At 38.4% G+C, this 15,406-nt stretch overlaps 1 protein-coding gene across 1 annotated transcript in view; it reads right to left on the minus strand.

Moving 5' to 3' along the window:
* Positions 1-5,925, minus strand: part of LOC119786638 (meiosis 1 associated protein) — a 158,192-nt gene extending 152,267 nt beyond the window's left edge. Inside the window, exon 1 of the mRNA XM_038290132.1 lies at positions 5,849-5,925. The gene's annotated coding sequence lies outside the window, so the exon portion shown is untranslated. The remainder of the gene's footprint in view (positions 1-5,848) is intronic.
* Positions 5,926-15,406: the final 9,481 nt, after the last annotated feature.

Below are 15,406 nucleotides of genomic sequence, written 5' to 3' on the forward strand. Positions count from 1 at the left end.
GTCTCTCTCCCAGCCAGCTCCCAGATCAGCTTCTCTGATTGGTTGACGCGGCGCGTCGAGCAGCAAAAATTCAATTTTTCCATCTCGAGCAGCAACACGTTTGCGGCGCGTCACGCGCGTCAGATGCCAAAACGCGCCCGACGCGCTGCTTCAGCTGCTCAGACGCGCTGCGCCTGCTGCTCAAAACGCGCCGCAGGACCTTTTGCTGCGCCTTGACGCGCGTCAACCACTGACTTTGCATGTAAACTCGCTGCTTCTGTCGCGCCAGCTGCCCCCGGTGTGAACGCAGCATAACCGCATTTTTTTTTTTTACACGCATGCGTCATAGCGTCGCCTCTAAACACGCATGCGCGACATAGGGTCACAACAACAATGGCGCCGTACTGTGTTGAATGGTTGCTGCTCATGCTACTCACCCTGCTGTCGGGCTTACAACAGAATCTTCTTCTTCTGGAATATCTCCAGGAAGAACAGAACAACATCGACGACATAGTTCAGCACCTGAATTTGACTGAACCACGAAAATGGACCCGCAGGGCAACCATGTATAAATATTACTGTGCATGCCCAACATTTCGTTGCCTGTTTGCGCCTATTTTTGCTTTGGCACCACAGCGCCACTTACAGGCCTGGCATACATTTTGCAGCGTTTTCATGCATTCGTGTGGTCGATCACACTTATTTTACGTCTCTGTCTTTACGACAAACGTTCTGGAAAATATTAGCGTTTCGTGTTCATTTTGACTTCGTGTGGACGGGGCCTAAGAAAACATGCACACAGAGAGCAACAGTGCAGCTCAATGTGTGCCTCTGTTTTGATGTGATGGCAAGACACTCAAATTTATTCCTGCTTGATTTTTTATTTTTTTTTATATTCAACAACCATATGCTGGACTCAGGTTGGACGCTTGACTTTTTATGTTAGAATTAAGCCTAAGATTGCACAGCATTAGATAAAGTGTAAATATAAACCACCAATGAATAACAGCATATAACATACATATATATATATATATATATATATATATATATATATATATATATATATATATATATATATATATATATATATATATATATATATATATATATATATATATATATATATATATATATATATATATATCTTTAATAGAGCTTGGGTAAAATAATTCAAAGCAATTAGATGTACTTCTTTTGAAATGTTTTGAAGAGGTTGTATTATAAAAAGAAAGGTTGCAGTTAGCATGCCTGTTTAAATTGTCATTCATCCTGGCCGTGGGACCCACAAAATAAGCTTTTAACCAGGCTTTGTTCAGTTTCTCTGAAGATATTTCCATATCTATCTAGGAGTCTTTGTCAATTCTCTAGGCTCGCTCTACAACTTTTTGTATTTGGAATGATGCTCTTTGATAGGTGTTGTAAAATCTTCAGAAAAACTGAGCAAAACTGAGTTTTCATTTTTATCAAAACAACAAAAAATGTTTCTCTCTTGGATCATTGGAGCCTCAAATTTGAGACCTTCTTAATGCTTTAAAGTTCTGGGATACATCATGCTTTTTCAGGCTCAACATAAGACACGGTTACATCTGGTTAAAAATCTATCCATTAGCTGATTAGATTTTGTAGGATTCAATTTCCTCGACCTTGACACATACGTCTTTGTGCTTTTACGTGGTGATCTGTAAATTTTTGACGAATGAGTCTACAAATTACATTTCAGACGACCTCTACACTGAATCTGAGAGGAACATCAGCAAGTCATGGTGTGCATGTGTGTTTTTTACATGACCCGACTGTTTGTGTTGTTCTCTTGTAAGGCATCTCAATAATTCATTGTTTTAACATGTTTAATTCACAGCACACAGACTGATAACACACAGTTTTCCCAAACGATGCAGAGGAAGAATTGGCAGGAAATAATGTGCTAATCTTTCAGTAACCTAAACAGTTTGACTAATGATGTAAACAACAAAATGCATGGAAATACGTAAACAGGGAAGATAAGCTATTAATGCCAAGAGTGGGATTTCCTACTCGGCTTATCTTTTATTATCCATGTCCCAATAGAAGAAGTAAAACATACTGTTTTATCTACATTTTTAGCTTTAGGTTTTTCGTTTCACTTATCCGTGAAATAAATGATTATAATATATTATAAATTATTGAAACACAATGAAAACCTCTTCAATATAAAGATTCTTTTTGATTCGGTGAACCATTAACTATTTTCTTGTCCTCTTTGTTTCCATGTCATCCTGACCCCACTGCTGTGCTTGCCTGAGATAATAAGAGGATTACGATAAAGGCGCAAAAAGCTCTTGTGATTCCTTTAGCAGGACTCATTGGGCTACGATGTAGGCAAAAGAGAAATCTTGTCAGAGAAACACTGATACCATAGCTGAGTGAAGGGTATTGTAGAGATTCACTTTAGAGGCAGAACAAAGGTAAAAGCTCTGATTACAAGTACCTCCAATTTTCTTTGTCATATTGCAGCATTGTTCTTTAGAGGGTATAAGGGAGGGAACCCTTCTACATCTTATTCATACAAAGCAAAAGCTCGTACTCTGATGAACCTCCCCCAAAGAGTGATGCTTCTTTCTATCCGTGCTCTCTCCCAAAGACGAGATGCTTTTTTCCTCGCAATTTGGATGGTATTTTTATGGTTTACTCTAAATGTGTCCATATCTGAATAGAAAATTAAAACAATAATTACCTCACAAATGTATCTACATGTTTTTTTTCTTTAATTAAATTAAAGATTTGTAAACAAAACCATTAAAGATGTGTTTTTCATTCTGTAGCAACAGCATTCAAGCTGCAGATTCGGGGTCTTTACTAAATAATGAGAAATCATGTCAAATGTTGCATGAGGTCATTTATAAACAAACAGTGGGGTTTCTTTATTAGAGGGGCCAGGATGGGGCCAGTGTTTTTTCATGGGGCCACAGAACAAAATGAATAAAAGAACAGAGCAATACTATACTCCACCGGGCTGTACCGTATCACCTTTACTTATAAACACTTTATAATAACAAAGATCATCACAGTGCTGTATATACAACCTTAAATAATAGTCAAATTAAAATAGACAAGTAAAGCATAGACAATATTAGATTAAATAGGTCCAAGGGACCAGTGTGTTTCTGTGCAAGAACCAGGACTACTGAAAAAACTGATGACTTCTGTCCAGCACCGCCCACATTTATAAATCCCATTCATCATATTTTTTTTTTTAACCTATGCCCAGATTTTACTCCCATTAACGGGGAATCTGTTTAGAAGTAACCCTAACAAAGAAAGAACATAGGAGGATTCAATCAAATCAAATGTAAGTCATCAGAAAATGCAGACAAATTGGAGAAACAGTGGGGTGAAAAAGTATTTGCCAACTAATGAATTGCGTTCTAAAGTTAATGAAAATAGTTTTTTATTTTATTTTAAGGAATTTAATGTACTGAAGAAACAAAACCAAAACAGGATCAAAACCAATCTGGCCCTGAGTGTGGCCCCTAAGCATAATACATTTTTCATAGCACCATGTGCCATACTTTTCAAAAATGGTATTTTGCTGGATTCATGTATGTCTAGGTAATAATGGATTCTGCTCATCACAGTGAAGACAAGCGTCTTTCTTGGGGTTTGTAGGAAACAATGAACATTTCATAAACAGTGAGTACTCTATAGTGCCAAAAGCAATGTGTATTCATATATACAGGTATATGCCTGTACTGGGCTTTGGAGGGTTTAATAAAGGCCTGATATAGGACCTTCAATTTGACCACAATTGAGGACTTTCATTCTGTTCTTTTTCTTTTTTTCATTTAACACTATATTGTGAGCTTTGTATAATTTTTCCTGTAGCATAACCAATGTCAGCTGGAATATATGTGACCTTTGTGTTGGCTGCAATTTCTCCCTATGGAGTTTCTGGTTAGGAACAGAATTCATGGCTCACTCAATTACAGCAAAATTGTCCAGGTCCTGTCGCAGCAAGGCAAACAGAAAAAGCCATAGGAGAAACTGACAGCCAAGTAATTACTCTGATTTGTAACAATCATTTTGGGCAGGAAAACCTTTAATAAACCCATCTCTCTTTTGCCGAGTGAAAAATCAGTTTATTTCCTGTATGTAAAGTGTTACTTTTTTGTTGTTTTTTTACAATACAGAAAAACAAACAAAAAGTATAATTTTAATGACAGTAAGTTAATTATATTTAAATGAACATTTTAGAAACACATTTCGTTGTACATGCAAGATATAGTGCTCTCTCTCCATAATATCAGGTTAGATTATCAGCTTTCCCAGTTGGACAGAGAATAAGAATGCCCCCTGAGATAAAACATTTTTACTGCATGTTAGAGCTGGCTGAGCAACTCTGGGCTTAGAATCTAAAATGCCTAATGGATATATGCTCCAAAAGTTTTTAGTCTTTGTTTTTAAGCACTTTTGACTGTTTCAATTGTCATGATCTGCCCTTAATTGTTAATTTCACTCAGATTATTGTTTTGTGTTTGGGGTCGGTTCTGTTAGTTTTAGGTAGTTCCATGGTTTATGTCCAGTTTCCTGGCAGCCAGCTGGTTGAGAGGGTTTTCGTGTCTGTCTTGTCTTTTAATCCTGTTCTGGTCCTTCTCCGTGGAGCCCTCAGGATTTTGGCTCAGAAGTTTTATTCCAGTAAGTCTGCCTCCAAGGAGGAGACCAGTTTAAAGTCCTGCTGAAATCCTGGTACAACGTCTTGTCTCTGTCCCTCAACCACTGAGCCTGCCTGTCTGCATCTGTGCGTGTCTGACTGGGGACGCTTCTGTACCCGTTCTGATTATGACCCTACCTAAGCGCTGTGAGAACTCTCAGAACCCTGTTTAACGATGCACCTCTAGAGAAGTGAATATGTGAATATTGCGTATTTCCTTTAAATAGACCATATTTAAAAACTACGTTATTGTTGAAATCCTGGAAGGTGAGACACTCTCCTTTTATACAGAATCTGTGGCTTTCCTTAAAAATCCCTTTTGTTTTTTCCCTTGTCAAAGCTTCTTCTGAACAGTTTCTTTAACAGCACTTTTAATAAAGAGTTGCTTGGTTCGCCTTAGGCGGATGGTCTCCTTGGATAGTCTTTTTAGTATGGCTCACCAGAACTCTGCTACGGCTAAAAAATACCGGTCTGAGTATGTAAGTCCTGCTTATAACAGAGAGAAAGCGACTGCTTTTATCTATAGGATTTATTGGCATATATGTCATATGAAAAGGTTTAACTCCTGACAATTTCTCAAGGTGCAACCACAGACACACTTGATAGTCTTTCTCTCTGTCATAATATTTTTAGGAATGCTGCATTTGTCTTATCTAGAGTGAGAAATGCTGGATTACTTGTTGCCCCGCTTGCTGCTTATTTCAAACAACCGAATGTGATTGCTTCCTAAATAAAGAGCGGTCGAATAGGGAAATTATATACAAATCCCTCTATGTCAGTGTAGAAACAATCAGTGCTGTTTGGCAACCTGTTTGATGAATAAAAATAATTCCACCAGTTTTCTATAAAAGGAAAGTGTATGTGTAGTATCTAATTTATTCTCATGGGACATACTGTAAAGGTGGAAGTTGATTTATAGTCCCTTTTGCATATGTCTATTCTCAAGCTTTGGGTTGGTGTACTTTCAAAACACTCTGCAGGAATTCTGTCTCTTATGATTTTAAGAGGGCAAAAAAACTAAGGTTGAGTTGTCATCCTTTTTTTTTTTACTTTTTAAATAACCTCACTTCTTCTTTTCTGTACTTCAGTAAAAACATGATTATTCATGAACCAGCTGGGTGGAATGGGCTTTAATGAAATGTTTTAACCCAGAGTGTTGATCCAAATCTGGAGGCTTACCTGAGCTCAGTGTAGTTCAGCTCCACTGCTTGAATCCTACCCCCCAAAATCAAACAGCACAATCCATTGTTTGAGGATTAGAGGTAAAGGTTTTTGAGCGGTTCTTTCCATTTCCTCCACATCAGAGGTAAGGGACAGGGGGTGGGATTGGGGGTGGTTGGTGTGGGGGTTTGGGGGGGGAGATGGGTGTCTGGATCAGGCGACAACCAGCCGACTGCAACCAAGATACCGTGTAGGGTAAAGACTGACCTCCATGCACGCTTCTCTGATAATCTTGTTTAGTCAAGTAAATAGCATGGAGCATGAAATTAGAACATGCAGGATTGTACATTACATGTTGTGATCTTCCTTGATTTTTGGATTTATATGGAAGGAATTTGATGTTTAACTCACTTTTCCATTTAATTTTCACGAAGATATAAAAAAAGGCATAATTTTATAGTTTTGATGATTTGTAAAAAGATTATTTACTCAACGTTGCCACACATTTCTAGTCACATTTATTCCAAAGTTGTCTATACCTGATATGTAATCTACTGAGAAAACTACTTGGGCATATGTGATAACACTATGCCTCCTAATACCCACTTCCAAAACAGAAGGAAACCCAAAACCAAACATAGAAATGGTTTAAGAAGACAAGCTTGTTAGAAAAAAAAAAAAAAAGTTGAAGTTTGATTTCCAAGGACTAGCAATGGTGTTTTCCTCCCAGAACCTATGAATATTGCAGCAGCATCCACCAATACAGGACTCTGAGCCAACGGCTTGTTAAACACCTACTGAGATGATGTCGGTTAAGGGTTAAGAACAGGCGTGGAAAACCCTCTCTCCTTTCTGCTATTAGGCTGTTGAGTTATAATGGTGCAATCACTGGAATCAGATGTACTTGAGTAGAGACACATCTAAAACATGAAGGACAGTGGGCCCCAAGGAACAGCCTTAAGCATCTCTGATCTAAGATATGAATTAAACCAGATATTTAACCACAGCACATGAAAAGCCACAAATGCTTTTTCTGAGAAAATAGTTTTCTCGTTCTTTCTTTAAATTTTCAGAACAAAAGTTTTTCCCTGAAGGTTTTAACTCTGTTTAGAATATTTTTTGTGCTTCCTGGTTGCTGTTGCTCCGATATTGAAATATAATATTCTTTTCTTGCCATGTCAAATCTTGTTTTTTGTGTTGCTTTAGGGAAACTGTCTTCTTCCTCTCTGAGTTTTGTCCCACCCAAGGTCAAGACAAGGTCTTTTCCTTTTGTCCTGGGATTAATGGGCATATTTCACACCAAAATACAATAGTTTGCAGGGCAGAGAACCAAAATCATTTAAAAAGCGTATCATGGGTGGACACTACCATGCTGTGTATGAATGTATAAACAAATGAAGGTGGCTCCTGGAGTCAGCTGCACATTGTATTCCAGGCAAAATCAAAAATGATTAGGTCCACAATCCTCTGCTTAATATGATTACTAAACAGGAAATGGATTTTTATACTGAGTATCAAAATATTCAATATCAGTTATATCTGTCCTTGCTTAGGTTGTAAAGACGCCTTGTCACCAGCATCTATGTTAGCATGCATCGTGGCTTGGGGATTATGAGGGGCATATTCTGGCTTAAACATGCTGGATCTCTTACAGCTGGAACAATGCCTTGGTTGGAGAGATGCTATACTGTATATTCAATAATAGTGCTGCTCTCAGAACAAGTGTCAGAACAGACAGTGCTCCACAATTGAGTTGTTTAAAGGATTCTATTAACGAAAGCCACCAAATAATTATTTAAGTTGCCTCTTTTTGTCAATTCTGTTTTTCTTTTATATTCATTTCAGTTTAATGGTTCCTTTTAATCTTTTTTCTTGATGGCAAATTGTTGTGAAATGCAAATGTTGTGAAGCCCAGCATTAGCAAATGCCTATATGTTATTTTTTCTTTCTTATCCTGCATTGCTCTGTTTATGGAAACCCAGGATACAAGGCTGAGGGAGCGCAGGGACAAACAATCATAACTCAATTAATTATAAATCAATTCACAAAATGAAACCTTTTATTCAAATGAAACTTATGTGAGACGTTGTGTATTGCAGGCGCTCTGATTCAGAGTGAATGAGCTTTTAAAGACTTCTACACTTGCAATACAAACTCAAAACCTGCGCCTAAAAAGTTAAAGAAGGCAATTTTATGTCTAGCAACACTTATTACACCAAAACACAGTAGAACTTGCAAGACTTGAATACGTTTTGTCATCCTATTATGTTTTAAACAAAATCACTCTTTATTGGTCCATGAACAAGGTTAATGTCATGTGTGACAAATACCAAGTTATTCAGTCATATAATTAAGACTGCTGAAGGAGGTGGTCCCCAATCTGTCCTCACTCTTTTCCCACCATCTAATTTTCCTTTCTGTCGCAACCCTCCATCGCCACAACTTCTACAGCCTCCACCCATTAGTCACATGCATGCATCGCCATGTCAACCAACAAAATCCTTCTCCAGAGCCCGGTTGGTCCAGGACAAAAACAACATGTATGCAAGTACTAAAACAGATCTATATTTATGAAAAATGAGCCATGCATGCACAAAGACGCAAAGATTAGCCAAAGGAGTGCAGGGTCACGGATTGCAGTCCCTTTACATCAGGTTCTGAATATTAATGTGAACAGATAAGCAGCCGTGACAATCTCTTTAGGAGCCTACCATTTTGTTGTTGGCATGTCTGGTTAATGTATGCGAATCTTTAGCTCCAATATATGCAAATGACGCTCACAGTGGTTTGTTGGTTCTAGTATGACAGAGTTGCATTTTTATTTAGTTCTTTAATAAATATCTGGATGAAAAATAGCCGCGATGAGAATAAAAAAGAAACACCTCTTCACCTGTCCAGAAGGGGGCAGCAGCTGTGCTTAGCGCCCCCTTCTGGACACACTTCTCTTTCATGTGCACCTGTCTCCGCTCTAATTGAGTCCAATTATTTTAAAAAGATTATAATCACTGTTGTGACGGATCAGAACTTAAAAATGGACATTAATGAATATGCCCACCAGCCATAGGTCAAGAATAGCTTTCTTAGAAAAAAAAAAATCCTGATCCCCAGTGGCTGCTCCTCATGAAGAAGACATCTTTTGTTATATACGGAGCGATGCATTCAAAAGTCAACGCCTGCATAAAGAAGCGACATGCACCGCATGACATTAATCAGGCTCGATTAGAGATGGCGCCGCTTGCCTCTTTACTCCTCTCTTAGCTCCCCTTGGCTTCTCTCATCCATTGCTGCCTCACCCCTGACCCCTGCCCTCCTCTTCCTCCAACCCTCATCGTCTACCAAATCCTTTAATCTGGTCTACTTCTGTGACCCTTTCCTTTATTCTGACGACGGGTACTAGTCTGCACCCATGCCCCATGAAATCTGTTGGTCAGTGCTCCAAGCTAAGCTACTCCCCTCTGGGGAAGGAGGAAAAAAAGGAAGCAGGAGAGGCAGCTTATAGATTAAGCACAAGTAATCAAGAAAGATTAAAGCACAGACTGAACAAGAAAGAATGCTGCTATTTTTTAAATCTCCGCTTTTTAGGATTGCTCTGTTTTTATGGAATTTTTTGCCTCCCTCCTGTTGCATTTATTATTTATTTCAGTTATACAGTCTTATGTGATAGTTTGATTGACAGCAACTGCAGAAATCAAACCCCACCCGGTTTAAAGTTGGTCAAAATGGGCATTAGCTGATTTAAAGTCATAGTCTAATACATCTATACAGTGTATGCTTGTAATCTCGATAAACATTAGAGTGCAGAAAAATACACAGTTATTTTCCTGTGTTTTTTAATGGACCACTACATATTTATCTCTCATTTTGATAATTGGGTTGGGTTTAAGGCTGCAGAGACTATCATTGTTCATATTAAATTTAGAATCCCTTTAGTGCTGATATATAAAATGTTCAATATTGCCCATCTATCATAGGTTCCTCAGGGCTTAGTTATTCTTTCATCCAACCCTTATTAAGGTGGCTTAAAGACCTCAAACCTCAGATGGATAGCTTAGCATGTTCATTGTTTTTGAAAAGACAACAAGACAACAGTGAGGTTCATTTTATGGGGCTGCTTACAAAACCTTATTAGGGGAGTCACATGACTGCCTCTCTTTCACCACGAAAGTCATCGTTAACGCAGATTAATTAGATCAGCAAAATGTTCTGATCATTTCATGTTCTGATTAAAAATTTTACAAGCTGTGAATATAAAAAAAGCTCTTTCTTTTGTACTGTAAGCTAATTGCAGCCCTATGGCTTGTCTAAGGTGTGGCTGATATGATATGCAATCAGCAGACCTACAGTAGGCATCAGAAGTTCAGTCTCCAATGAGATTGGAGACTGATTTTTACAGATGTCTCGCTGTCCTAAAATTCCAATTTTCTCAGTTGTGCAGGTTGATCTTTCAGCTTTAGCTGACCTTGGAGGACATTCGTCCTCCTGCCTATGTTCAAATCTCTGGTCTTTCTGCACTGGGTTTGCCTTTTCTTTTCATTTATGCATTGGTTCTCTCAGAGAACTCCCATGGTCCAAAAACATAATTCTTGGAGACTCTTATTGGCATCTTATTGGCATGCAAATCTAGAGGGGCAAGGGGGCCAGGAGGGGGAATGGCCACCCTTAGCCAATCACTGTCCACCCCTACCAAGTGATTTGTTATTTCCCCTGGAATTTAATGATACCATCATTTGTAATGACGTTTAACCCTGGTATAGTAACCAAAAACATAATACAAAATTGCAGCAAAAAAATCATGGAGTCTTCTGTAAAGATAAAGAACATTGCTCAAACCATTTTTTATACATTATGTACAGCAATAAATTTATTAAATTACAACTAAAAAAACATGGATATAGCTTTATCAGCAGGGACCCTGATGAAAATTAGGGCTTGGCAATTAATTGCATTTGCAATATAACCACAATTTGTCAAAACACAATTTTTAAATCTCAGAGGTACTCAATTTTTTGTCATATTATATTTAACAAAAGTAAGTTACTACATTTCTTAGTTCAGCCCTTTGGGTGAAGGTAACATGCTTAAAGTGGTTTTGCAACCACACAGAAGGTAAGAGGGAGCTGCAGCATGTAGAATTTAGCACTTTTTCACACAAATGTTACAATAAAGTCCTGAAAAAATGGTTTCTGGACAAGCAAGCTTTCAAAGTCATTAAAAGGACTTAAACGCTGTAGTAGATGTTAAATGATTGTGCTTAGTGCAGATTAAATATAGGAAAATAAGAAATAAAATTGCAATTTAAATTTTTGTTTAAAACAATCACAGTCTTCATTTTTGGCAAAATCGTTCAGCTCTAATGAAAATCTGGTTTGTCTTCAGCGAGTTATTTGGAAAATATAGATGCTGTGCGTGTTCCTGTTGGTTTATTTTGATCAGTATAGATTGACCATAAGTTTGGCATCAGTTTTCAGCCACCACTCAGCAGAGGCGTAGCCAGAAAATTTTTATAAGGGGGGCCAGGCAATAACTAATTTACACTGAGGGGTGGCCGAAAACGTATAGGCACCAAAACCTCAGGGTCAATCTACACTGTTCCAACAGGAAAATTAATGAGCATCCATATTTTCTAAATAAAGTCAAACTATACTTTCCTACAGCCTTTGCTAACAAATAGACGGATATATCTATATATACAGTATATATATATATATATATATATATATATATATATATATATATATATATATATATATATATATATATATATATATATATATATATATATATATATATATATATATATATATATATATATATATATAATTTATTATATTACAAGTACCAATATCTACATAAAGTTTTTATTAAAATATTTATTTATCTATGATTTCACTGAAGACTCCTAGATGACTTGCAGAAACATATTTTTATTTCTATCATTTTACCCCATATATAGTACAAAATCTAGTTCTGAAAAGAGCAAGAATTCTGTACTTATATTTAATGTTAGTATATTGATGTGCATAATTAACCACAAAAAAATGTAAATGTTTTGAATATTCCACTTGAGAGTATTACTGCTGCCACCAGCTGTATTAGAGGTAATAAAATGGTAGGGGTGGCCAATGATTCGTTGAGGGTGGCCATGGTCCCCCCTGGCCCCCCATCTAGCTCCGCCCCTGAGTTAGATCAGTTCCATTTCAGCGCCAGAAAATGAATAGAAAACCGACTACATAACATTTTAACCTTTAAGGTTTTAAAGGCACACTATGCAACATTTTTCAGTTAATTAATGTGTTCCATAACATTTTGGATGATTAAATGAGTCATTTCAGGTTGAACAAAGGTATTCTCGGCCGCCCTGGTGGTCTGTGGGGGAAATACCGCACTTGCAATTGCAGGAGCACCGACCCGCACCCACAGGCTCAGAAGTCTCGCGAGAGTCAGTCTTGCTTTACGGTGAGAACTGCTACACTCCCCAGTTAAAAGCATGCTCGTTGCTAGCACAGTGGCGATCTTTGTGCAGTTATGCTACGTTCACGCAGCAAAAGCAGCAAAAGCAGCAAAATCGCGTCTGCTGCTTCATTTTTGCTGCTTGTACCAGTTAGTTCTGACGCGCGGCTGAAGCGGCTTTGCTGCTCTGGCTGCGCGGTGCAAAAGTGTGTCTGACGCGCGTTGGGCGGAGCTTCACTATCCTTTCTCTACCTTGCAGCTATATTTGCTGTGATCAGTGGGAATAAAGTAGTTTTGATATGTGTTTAAGTGAGAAAATACACCTGAAAACTTAATCAGTTCATTCAGATTATTATCCTGCCTTTAATATTTTTTCTGTCGGAGCCGCTCAGACCCCCACATACCAGCGGTGCGCCGACAGTAGGAATCCCTTCATCAGCAGCCTCTGGCCGGGTCACCTCCTCGCGGTTCACCGCGGCAGCTGGTACGTGTTTTTCATCTAAAACTGCATATTCTGCCGGCAGATTTCTGCATTTTAAGTTAATTTAGGCGTCAATAAACTGTTTTTTAAGAGGAGTGATCATAGCCTCTGATCATCAGCGCTGTGTCTCTCTCCCTGCGTCAGATGATTAAACGCGCCTGGCGCTGCTTCAGCTGCTCAGACGCGCTGCGCCTGCTGGTCAAAACGCGCCGCTGGACCTTTTGCTGCGCCTTGACGCACGTCAACCATTGACTTTGCATGTAAACTCGCTGCTTCTGTCGCGCCAGCTGCGGTGTGAACGCAGCATTAGTCATTCGTTGCGTTCGCCTGTCTGCTAAGCTCAAAACAACCGCGCCTGGCTTGACGGAGAAACCAGGAGAACAGCTGTGCATATTTATGACAGTGCACTTTTACTTTCGCCCTCTGGGGGGAGCCTCGCTGGAAAATCAACACCGGTTGTATAGTGCACCTTTAACTTCTTCTATAACATCACAGACAATTTGTCTTAAACTTAATTGAAAAGTTGCAAATTACAAAACATTGACAAAAAAAAAAAAGAAAAAAAAATCACAAGATATAGAACAGTATCTCCAAAATAAGTGTTCAATGATGGAGTGCAATTAGAATTAAGATATAACATACTTTAACTTAAATAAATAACGGAAGAGATTTAAACAAAAAAATAAATAAATAAAAAGGAAGATATATTACATTTCTCCAATTACTTCCTGAATTACGTTAACAGTGTGTATACATTTTTCATTGTTTATTCTTTGGATACAACTGAAGTAATTTTTTAAATCATTTTCAAACACAGGGAAGAAAGGTCGACCTTTGGAAAATTAGGTTTTTGTGCATGTGGAATTTTGCATTTAGAATAATCAAGTTAACCAAGAGTTGCATTTTCCTATCATTATTAGTATGGTGTCTATTCTCTGATCTACAGGTGCTGGTCATAAAATTAGAATATCATGAAAAAGTAGATTGATTTCAGTAATTCCATTTAAAAAGTGAAACTTGTATATTATATTCATACATTACATACAAACTCATATATTTCAGATGTTTATTTTGTTTAATTTTGATGATTACAAATGACAACAAATGAAAATCTCAAATTCATCATATCAGAAAATTAGAATATTGTGAAATGGTTCAAAATTGATGGCCCCTGGTGCCACACTCTAATCAGCTAATTAACTCAAACCACCTGCAAAAGCCTTTAAATGGTCTTTCAGTCTAGTTCTATAGGCTACACAATCATGGGGAAGACTGCTGACTTGACAGTTGTCCAAAAGACGACCATCGACACCTTGCACAAGGAGGGCAAGACACAAAAGGTCATCGCTAAAGAGGCTGGCTGTTCACAGAGCTCAGTGTCCAAGCACATTAATAGAGAGGCGAAGGGAAGGAAAAGATGTGGTCGAAAAAAGTGTACAAGCAAGAGAGATAACCGCACCCTGGAGAGGATTGTGAAACAAAACCCATTCAAAAATGTGGGGGAGATTCACAAAGAGTGGACTGCAGCTGGAGTGAGTGCTTCAAGAACCACCACACACAGACGTATGAAAGACATGGGTTTCTGCTGTCGCATTCCTTGTGTCAAGCCACTCTTGAACCACAGACAGCGTCAGAAGCGTCTTGCCTGGGCTAAAGAGAAACAGGACTGGACTGCTGGTGAGTGGTCCAAAGTCATGTTCTCTGATGAAAGTAAATTTTGCATTTCCTTTGGAAATCAAGGTCCCAGAGTCTGGAGGAAAAGAAGAGAGGCACTTCATCCACGTTGCTTGAAGTCCAGTGTAAAGTTTCCACAGTCAGTGATGGTTTGGGGTGCCATGTCATCTGCTGGTGTTGGTCCATTGTGTTTTCTGAGGTCCAGGGTCAACGCAGCCACATACCAGGAAGTTTTAGAGCACTTCATGCTTCCTGCAGCTGACCAACTTTTTGGAGATGCAGATTTCATTTTCCAACAGGACTTGGCACCTGCACACAGTGCCAAAGCTACCAGTACCTGGTTGAAGGACCATGGTATCCCTGTTCTTAATTGGCCAGCAAACTCTCCTGACCTTAACCCCATAGAAAATCTATGGGGTATTGTGAAGAAGAAGATGCAATACACCAGACCCAACAATTCAGAAGAGCTAAAAGCCACTATTAGAGCAACCTGGGCTATCATAACACCTGAGCAGTGCCACAGACTGATCGACTCCATGCCACGCCGCATTGCTGCAGTAATACAGGCCAAAGGAGGCCCAACTAAATACTGAGTGCTGTACATGCTCATACTTTTCATGTTCATACTTTTCAGTTGGCCAACATTTCTATAAATCCTTTGTTTTTATTGGTCTTCAGTAATATTCTAATTTTCTGATATGATGAATTTGAGATTTTCATTTGTTGTCATTTGTAATCATCAAAATTAAACAAAATAAACATCTGAAATATATGAGTTTGTATGTAATGTATGAATATAATATACAAGTTTCACTTTTTAAATGGAATTACTGAAATCAATCTACTTTTTCATGATATTCTAATTTTATGACCAGCACCTGTATCTATCCTCTGGTCGCACCTGCCGGTGTGACGTCACCAGCTACACCTGAATTTCTTCCAAGCTTGGCTCAGTAGTGGGCGTGGCCAGC

This window comes from Cyprinodon tularosa, unplaced genomic scaffold (assembly GCF_016077235.1).
Source record: "Cyprinodon tularosa strain WSP-4 unplaced genomic scaffold, ASM1607723v1 ctg276, whole genome shotgun sequence".
NCBI lineage: Eukaryota > Metazoa > Chordata > Actinopteri > Cyprinodontiformes > Cyprinodontidae > Cyprinodon > Cyprinodon tularosa.